Source organism: Mchenga conophoros, linkage group LG13 (assembly GCF_057382185.1).
Source record: "Mchenga conophoros isolate Kocher_MC1m ecotype Shallow Benthic linkage group LG13, M_conophoros_male_GT1.1, whole genome shotgun sequence".
Taxonomy (NCBI): Eukaryota; Metazoa; Chordata; class Actinopteri; order Cichliformes; family Cichlidae; genus Mchenga; species Mchenga conophoros.
The window spans coordinates 31,134,235-31,144,783 of record NC_140538.1 but is presented as its reverse complement, the minus strand read 5'-3'; positions in this window follow the sequence as shown (position 1 = coordinate 31,144,783).

The following is a 10,549-nucleotide window of genomic DNA, read 5'->3' as shown; positions in this document are numbered from 1 at the left end:
CTAATTCATTTAGGTTTTTGACAGACCTTTACCTAACTAAAGTTTGCCAAAAATGATAGTTAACTCTGGGAACAGATATTCTTGCTTGAATGTTAGCAGATCCTATAAATATTTGCTAGTTTAGCAAATTTCAGCATACCCTGATTACAAACAGTTTCACAGCACTGTTCAAATGCTGTCATTGTGATGCTGAGGAGCAAATAAAACACCGTTGGCAAATAGTTTACTCACCATGAATGTAGCCAGGCTCAGCCATAGCTAATGTTAGCTGCTGGATTCCTCTTCCCTCCCTCCTTTCTTTCTGAATTCTGTGCTTGGTATGTTTTTGGTACCAAGCACACCATTGCTGATGGATATTTAATTAGAATATTAATACATTAATCAGCAATTCTTCTTTGTAAAATTACAATAGATGATTGGAAATGTGTTATTAGAATTTACATGCAAGGTCTAACTGAATATGCTCTGACTTCCGAAAACATTTTATAGAAGCAAAATTATGAAAATCAACCAGTGCATGAAGCTACTGTTAAAATGACAAGTTAAGCTGAAGATGGTTATTTCAAATACCCTTTATATCATATGTTGTGTAGTCTAATCCTCACAGTTTAAGAGTGAACAGGCATGGAAGATGGGGGATTTTTGAAAAGCAGTTAAGTGATGTTATCTTTTGCGCCTTTCTTTCATCCCTGGAACACAGAGATGTGGGGGTGGGAAGAATGGTCAGTTTACAGTGACCACCACTTAGCCAATAAAAGATCAGTGTGTGACAGAGAGGGAGGGAGAAAGAGGAAGCAAAGAGAATGTGAGGGCAGAGAAGGAAGAAGGCAGTGAAAAGTGTCATGTTGCATTATCAGTTTCTTGAGATGGAAGAGTGAGTGATCCTTTTAAGTCACTGTGTAATGTGTAATCATTCCTTTAATGTAGAAGTTGATTCTCTTTTTGATTAAATTTTTTTTTTAACTATCACGACTTTGAAACCACCTTCATAAATACACTTTATTTATTTATACATTAGATACTGGAAGATTAAACTGGAAGAATTTAAGATTTAATGTTCACAATAAATGTCTGTTCAATGCAGGATTATGACACTATAATGTTCTCTAATGATGGCTGTAGAGTTGCACTTTCAGGTATCCATGTTTGGTAAGACTGGAATATCTCAAGGACCATTAGATAGAATTCCATGAAATGTTAAACAGGCATCCTTGGACTTTAGAGCAGGAACTAATGAGATGCTCAAATCTTTCTTCAAGCACTTGGCTGACTTTAAATGGATGCGACAAACATGTCACATTATGCTACGTGAGAGTTGGGGTGGACTGACAAAAACATTCTGGTTTAATTAGATGTTTAATATTAATAACTCTGTATCCTTAATCATGCTATATTTTAACCCAAACACAGAACTAGCCAAACTGATGCAGTAACTGCTGTCTTAAATAAATTGTGCATAACATTACATAAATCAACTGGACATTTTTTGAAAAAAAAGAAAAACTCATAAATGCATATAAATATGCATTTTTGCAAGGTAAAAATACTCTTCTACTTTACTGGAAGAGAGATACCTAATGTTTAATAGTCAGCATTTAACCGGTTTACTTCTTGTGCAGTTGTAGATGTTACATCGCAATGTTTTTGTGAGGTATTTGTGAATTTTTGCAGTTTTTTTAATTCATCCTTTGATGGTCTGGGAGCAGACACACTCTTTATGGGAATGTGGGTTTTGGGGGGATGTCAGGAGGAGAGAAACTGCAGAGAGGCAACTCTGGTACCTGGATATCTGGATAATCATGTTGTGGGGTGTTTAATAAAAAGACAACTCCCATTTCAGTCCAGTAACAGCTGCAAACCTGCCATGCAACACGAACAGCGTCAGGACGAGTAAGAGAACCCTGGGAGAATTTCGAAATACAAGTTTCTGACATTCACTCTTCTTTTCTGTCAGCTAAGAGACAAAATGTATTTTAACTAGATATCTTATCTTTTGTGGAATTTCTGACAATGAACCATTATTACATTGTCTCACACATACACACACACACACACACACACACTGTGTGCACAATGTGTCCTTGCGTTATCCTTCTGGAATGTACAACAAGCTCACGGGCTCCACAACATGAACTTGAATTTGGTAAACTATATCCAAAAAAAGAAGTACAGATGCATAATACAACTGTGAAAACAGAAAGAGAAATTAGGCAGCGAAGGAACTTTAGAACAGGAAGTGAAAAAAGGGAAATGAAAAATAAAACAATTAGTTTGACACAATCCATTTATATTAGTTACAAGTTGAACTGTCACTTTAGCCATCCTTTGACTTTGCATTTAACACCATCACTCACATAAAAACTTGTAGTTTTATACCCTAGAAGACTATAGTTCCTAGGTTCTCACATTCTCACCAGCTTCAGATGTACTTACATGTACTTGTATATATATATATATATATATATATATATATATATATAAAAACACCCAGCACGCCCCTGCGGGCGGTTTATCCTTCAAGCTCGGGTCCTCTACCAGAGGCCTGGGAGCTTGAGGGTCCTGCGCAGTATCTTAGCTGTTCCCAGGACTGCGCTCTTCTGGACAGAGATCTCCGATGTTGTTCCCGGGATCTGCTGGAGATATATATATATATATATATATATATATATATATATATATAGTGCTAATAATCAAATAATAGTAATGCTTTCTATGCTGAACTAAAGCACTTATATTTTTCACTTTTTGTGTGTCATCTTGAAGCTGACCAGTGTTTGCTAATAGGCATTTGTAGATAATTTTGTCATATAATACAGAATTAGGTGGGATTTGGCAAGTGTGGAACCCTCTGGTCTGGTATAAAACTACAGTGAGGGGCTCAAAACAATTATTTAACACGGTGAGCTTGGTTTCCTTGAGAAGCAGCTTGCTGCTGGCTCCGAGGTTCACTGCTCTTTTGGTATTTGGCTATCTGCATTCTGGAAAAGCAAGCAGGTATTCATGCAACACCTCAAGGAGCTTTATATTTTAAGGTAAAGACTCTACACCAATAGACAGAAAACCTCAACAATCACATAAACGCCTTATGAGCTTTCACTTGGCAACAATGGGAAAGAAAAACGTCCATTGAACAAGAAAAAAATAATATCTGTAATAAAAATACATAAGCACAGAGATGAGTCCAGTGTCAGAGGCTACAGGATGATAATTTCACTTGACACTGGTAATGGTTATTTCACTTGTTGTTGCTATGAGGGGCTGAATTGAATGGGCATTCCATATGATCACCACATTGCTGCTAGTTTCTATCTCTGTTGAAACCTCTTAAGATGAGCCAAAGTTCACCCTGGCAGAGCTGTTGGTCCAGATTCATGGAGTCTTAAGCTAAGGAGCATTCTTTCACTTTTAAGCCTAACTGCCTATTTCTAATGCTTTCTGACACTTGGCTCTGCTGTCAGTTAATCTAGTGTACTATGGTTGCCCTTACACTTCTCATTAAACATAAATATACCATTTAAACATAAACTCGGATCATTTGCCAGAAAAAACCCCTGTGCTCTTTTGTCTGTTCTACTACCTGGCAGACTGTCTCTTTCAGTCAAGGCAACCAAAGGCTGCTGCAAAAGGGAAATCATGTCAATTATTAACAGTTGGGTCAATGTTTATAGGCCAATATCTGCTGACAGCAGTGAGGAAACACAGAAACTGTTGGATTAAAAGAAAACAACAGCAGTGAGACGGTTCAATAGCTAACGAGCCTAACTTTTATAAGCAGCAGTTGACTCATAAACACATAGTACCTCTAATTCAGTTTCAGGAAAATTTACAACAAACAAAATATCTCGAACCTCAAAACACTTTAGAATATATTTTTTCATTAGCATTATTGCTAATATTATATTTATTAATAACAGCTAATAATCAAATACAGAGATGTGTATAAACACACAGTGAGTGAAACGAGGGGATTGAAGAAGAAACGCTCAACAGTGCATCATGGGAATCCCCCACCAACCTAGACTTAATGGAGCATAACTAAGGGAGGGCTCGATCTACCTGATGCAGTATCACTATACAGCGAGGAACATAAGTGTCTGAACACCTGAGAAAATCAGTGTTAATATTTGGTACAAAAGCCTTTGTTTGCAATTACAGAGGTGAAACGTGTCCTGTAGTTCTTGACCAGGTTTGCACACTGCAGTGGGGATTTTGGCCCACTCCTCCACACGCCCACATAGCAAGCAGGATCTGGTATCAAGCTGGCACTGCTGTTTGACTTCTGGCATGATAAGACGTATGTCATCCAGATATGGACCAGGCCTGGCATAGATGGCACTGTCTATGTGATAGCATGCCATATCTGGCTCGATTGTGGTTTGATTTATCTGGTCCAGGCCCATAGAAAACAGGTCTGGCCTGGATCTGCCATCAAGCTGGCACTTCTGACTGACCGGTGTCATGGCTGAGTTTATGTCAACCAGATGTGGGACAGGTCTGGCAATGATGGCATTATTTATGTTCCTATTTTCCTATTTTAGTTAGAAGACCCAAATGCCATGTTGCAATACTATACTGCTATGGTAGCCAACGTTTCAAACGTAGGTTTGACAGGTCTGTGAGTGTAAATTTTATCCAAAACCTAGTGAAGGTTTACTCATGCTTCCTGCTGGGTGGCTGTAGCTCAGGAGGTAGAGCAAGTCACCTACTGATCCAAAGGTTAGTGGTTCGATCCCTGGCTCCTCCAATCTGCATGTCAAGACTGTGGATGTGTATAAATGTAGTCAGGAAGCATTCGTTTAAAGATATTGGGTGAATGTGGTATGTTGTATAGAGCACTTTGAGCAAACTGGGAGTGTAGAAAAGTGCTATATACAAACCAGTCCATTCACTATCTGAACAGATCTTTGTCATGTTACTTTTGCACTATATGTTGTCATTACATGGCTTGGTTAAGGTACACATTAGGCTGACATCTGGGGCCAGAGCTGAAACTGTTCTGGGCCAGCGCAGGGCCAGCAGTGTGCCTGCAACTGGCCCATGTGTGGGACACCTCTGGCAAACCAGATCTGCGCCATGTGGGCCATGTGTAAGCACATTGTGTGGTCCAGATCTGGGCCATACCAATTTTGCTATGTGGGACAGATCTCCTCTAGATGTGTCAAGTTTCTGAGCTGTTGCTGAGAAACACAGAGTTTCAGCTCCCTGCAGAGATTTGCTATTGGATTTAAGTCTGGAGACTGGCTAGGTCGGTCCAGAACCTTGATATAATTCTTGGTTAACCTGGCTGTGTGCTTCAGGTCATTGTCATGTTGGAAGACCCAGCCACGACTCTTCAATGACTGAGGGAAGGACGTTGTTGCTCAAAATGTCACAATACATGACCCCCTTCATCCTGTCCTTAATACAGTGCAGTCACCCTGTCCCCTTTGCAGAAAAGCACCTCCAAAGCAGGATGTTTCCACCCCCAAACTTCACAGTAGGGATGGTGTTCTTGGGATGCAACTCCTTCTTTTTCCTTCAAACATGGCGAATGAAGTTGAGGCCAATTTCTATTTTGGTCTCATCTAACCACATGACTTTATCCCATGCCTCAGTTCGAGGGAGACTGACAGTCGTCTTTAGCCTCTTCTATTTTCTAACAATTGCTCCAGTAGTTGATCTATTTTCACCAAGCTGCTTGGCAATTGCCCTGTAACCCTTCCCAGTCTTATGGAGGTCCACAATTTTGTCTCTGGTGTCTTTTGACAGATCCTTGGTCTTGCCTATGATAGTAGTTGGAGTCTGACTGACTGTGGAGTGGAGAGGTGTCTTTAAAGAGCTCAGACACTGGCTACTAATTTAGATTAATAAGTAGAGTAGAGGTGGACTTTTTAAAAGCATAGTAACAGGTCTTTGAGAGACAGAATTCTTTCTGATTTCCAGGTGTTTAAATAATGTGCAGCAGTGCAATACAAAAAAAATATTTCAAAATCATGCAATGTCCTGAATTGTTTTTAAATGCTGTCTCTCACAGTGGGAATACACCTACAATGTGTTCCATGATTTCTAAGTGGGAGCACTTGCAAAATCGCAGGGCGTTCAAATACTTATGTTCCTCACTGAATGCTTTATTAAAACGGAAAGTTTTAAGCCTAATCTTAAAAGTAGAGAGCAGCTCCAGAGAAGAGGGGCCTGAGAGCTGAAAACTCTGCCTCCCATTCTGCTTTTAAATATCCACATGTAAGCCAATGAGAGTGAGGCGGTCTGCTGGTATTATGAGACTTTAAAACAAGATGGGGCCTCATTAGGATTTTAAATAAAATTCTGGATTTAACAGGGAGCCAATAAAGAGAAGCCAAGATACAGAAATATACTCTCTCTCTCTTTTTTATCTTTTCTGCCTGTCCCGTTTGGATCTTTAGCCATCAGAATTGTTGTCTGAAGGCCAAGAAAGATGCCAAGCGGATTTATCATGGCCTTGCCATATTGGTCCATTTGATTGACCTTTATTATAATTATGTATTCATTTTATTTTATTTTCAGTTGTTACAGACGTGACAGACATGACTGGGCGATAGGACAGGGAGAAAGAATGAAAGAAAGAGAGGGAGAGAAAGAAAAATAGAGAGGGGAAGAGATGGTGAGAAAGGGGGGAAGAAAAAAAAGAAAAACAAACAAAACACCTGGATCACCTGCATGGAGATAAAAAAACAGAAGAGAAAACAAACAAAAAAGAGCAACATAATAAATACAACACTATTACAATAAACTAGCTAACAGTAGATAACAGTAGATACTAAATATTACATGTTATTGTGCAGTACGCAAGATTGACAGAGCACAATGTGCTTTGAGGCAGCAGCCACGAAAGGTGTAGTTTGTGTCTGTGAACACCTGTGTGGATCAGCACACTTGTATTCAAAAGGTTTCTCCATGTAACGATCTGCTAGGGAGTGTGGGGAGCCATAGCCCCGTCCCCCAGGGCATGAAGCAGGTATGGAGGACATCCAGGCCCCAGACATTGAGAGGCCCCAGATCCGAGGAGGACCACCAAAGGCGCAACCGTGCCACCCTCCTGGGAAGAGCTGAGGAGAGCCCCAAACGAGAGGTCACCCAGCAGCCACGGAGGAGAGGCCAGAGGGGGTTGCAGTGACGTGGCAGCGGGCTCTGCTACTACTCTCTTTCAAGTCCATGTCAGTACTCTTGCTGCAGCATTTTCAATTAACTGAAGACTTTTCAGGGAGTTTTAAGGACAGTCTGATAATAATAATAACAGTAGTGCAACCTAGAAGTAATAAGTGCATGAACTAGTTTTCTGGATTTAATTTTCTGAATTGCTCAAAACCAAACAAAACCAAACAAACCTAAACAAAATTCTTAACAAACAAGTGACTATGTATGTTAACTACGTTGTATAGTACGAAAAAAGTTGAACACAGCCAGGGTTGCTTTGCATTACTTGGCTTGACAAAACCCCAAACCCCAGTTGGAGATAATGGGTATCATAACAGTGATTATCTACTTTCTCTTTTAAGCGCCACTTTCTGAAGCTTCAGGCAGTAAACACTCAGTTAAAAATGGTCGTTTTGTTGGTTGTGTAAATCTTCTTCCACACAAAATGATCCCTCTGAGTGCCAGAGACATTATCGCATGGTGAAATGCAATAAAATGCAACACAAGATATTCATGCTACAGAACACTGTTAATGTATTGCACAGAGTGGTTAAAAAAATTAATTAATAAATTCAAGTTAATTATGCTATTGTTGACTGTGCTCTTGTTGCTGCTGCTTGTGTGGGTGCACATTAGAGCTCTCAACCAGGTTATGTATTCAGCATAGGTTACCACAGTGATTTAGATACACTTGTATGACACAGGGAACTTTGACTGCTGCACCATTTCATATGAAGGACATGTCAAATGTTTTTTTTTAGAGAGGCACATTTAATACATATATATTAGAGCAGATGGACCGTGTGTCCATACATAGAACAATGTGTAGCTCTTAGTTCATTCTGAGTGATTCATCAGCACAACTGGTTTACAGGAAAACCTCCATAGTAGGACAGTACATAACATGGTGGAACTTATCTATATGTCTGCAGCTGACAACAGCATAAAAGCACTTCAGCTGTTCAATAGCACTTGACTTCCTGTTAAAACCCCATTGTCAGGCCGCTCATAAGCTTTTAGTTCCCATCAGATCATCATGGAAGAGAAGCCCTACTTTCTGATCAGAGCTTCACTTAAACACAGTCACATGACAACAGTGTTTGTGCACTCAGTCGTAAACAACTGCAGGTTTGCTCATTTGCAGCGAAGTGCTGCTGGTGATGAAAAAAACCACAGACCGCAAATTGATCATGATAGCGTAGAGCCACTGAATGAGACTGTATATCAGGTAATTCTTCATATTTGCAGGCAATAATTATTGCAGGCAAAGTTTTTGTACAAAAGATGACAGTTACAGATCATAACACAAGTATTACACCACCGCCCAGTGTAAGGTTTTTGCCTCAGCTGCCCTAAATGGTAATTACCAAAATATTTTTTATGCTTTGGTTAATCCTTAATTAAAATGCTATTTTTAATGCTAAAATATAATAATTGTTGTTATCCATAATGTTCTTTTTAATTTACTGTTTAGAAAAAAGTAGTAACGGACATTTTTATCATTTGTGATATTTTATTAGCCTTCCTAAACAGAAAATTGTGTTTTAGTTGTTGAATATTGTGCTTTATTGAGAAGTTCAGTGTGTCAGATCAAAATGTGATTATGAAAACATGAAGTCAGTTTGTTGTGAAGTAGGCATTCCAAGAACATGACTCAACATGAAGACGGTTTCTTCACTCTGTCAAGAGGCGAGTAGTGCTGTGCGATACTGCAAGATTTGGTATCCTTCCGATACCAAGCAAATATTGGGCCAGTATCGCCAATGCCGATAAAGTGGATGCATCATCAAATTGTGAAATCTGAATGAATTAGTTAGAACAGAGGACAAAAAAAATAAAACGATTAAGGCTGCAGCACATCTACTTGTAGTTTAAATATAGTAATCATACAATTTCCCTTTCACAGTTTAAGCAAAAGGGTAATTATATCCAGTCAAATCTGAGCCATATTATACCACCTTTATCTACCTGGATCTGAGCATGCTTGCTTGTTTGTTTGCACTGCCAAGTCACGTGACAGTACAACCTCAAAACACGAGCGAGGAGAGGAGGCGCAAACTGCCTGCTCTGTGCTGTGTGACCTGAAAGCAGCAGGAGAAGGCAGAAGTGCCAAGAAAAGAAGTGCCATTTCAAAGATAAGTCACAATTTGTCTACATTAAGTTTGACACCCCTGTACTAATGCGTCTATTAATTGCCTCCAATCTCTACAAAATGCCGAGGGAAAACATTTATCTTACTCTCATAAATATTCTCATATTATCCCAGGGTTAAAGCTTCAGCACTGGTTTCCAGTCAGGCTCGGATTTCAGTATAAAACTTTGGCTCTTACTTTTATGGCTTTATAAGATGAGACCTTCAGTTAAGGGAGATTGTGCATTAAGAATATGAGTTTCAAAACTCTCAAAGCTCACCACACTCTCTACAGATCTGTGACATTCAGCTTACAAGTCATCTGTTCAAAGAGGCATTTGTCTTATGTTCTTTGTTCAGGGCTGGACATTTTCATTACTTTTACCTTGCACTGTCAGTGTCCTTACAAAGGTTCCCCTCATCACCACCCCAGTGTAAGATCTGTGTATGTGTGCCTGTGTGGGGCAGGACAAAGGCCTAGTCATATTTTTTTCCCCTGTGGTTTCACCTGAAGCCTAATGCAATTGTACGGATGACGAAGTAGGAGAGGGGAGGTGATAGTTGCTCTAGCTCTTGAGTAATCGTTCCAGAGAATCATTTTTAGATAAAAGAGCAGACTGAAGAATTAGTCAGTGTTTTATTTTCACATTCTGTGACAATAGTTCATTTTCTCCTTATTTTAAAACCTCTTCATCCGAGAAACTAGGATTTTTTAGAAGAACATATACATTAATAGCAATATTGTTGTATAAAATTCATTTGGTTCCCACTGTTACCAACCTTACTGACGCCCAAGTAAATATTGGGCCAGTATCGCCAATGCCGATAAAGTGGATGCATCATCAAATTGTGAAATCTGAATGAATTAGTTAGAACCCAGCACATCTACTTGTAGTTTAAATATAGTAATCATACAATTTCCCTTTCACAGTTTAAGCAAAAGGGTAATTATATCCAGTCAAATCTGAGCCAATATTGGTGTATAAAATTCATTTGGTTCCCACTGTTACCAACCTTACTGACGCCCAAACTGATTCTTTAGCAGTTACTGGAAAACTAATGCAAATGACATCAGTCTGACACAGAAAAGTGGTGACAGCTGCTTTTTCTGAAAAAAATAAAAATGTATATTCATTTAGTTTTTAATAAAAACAAAAAATAAACCTAAAACAACTGTACCAAAGGACCAGAAATAATTATGCTGAAAATGGAAATCCAAAAAGAGATTTTTAGATTTAAGAAAATGCACATTTTGAAAAATCTCCT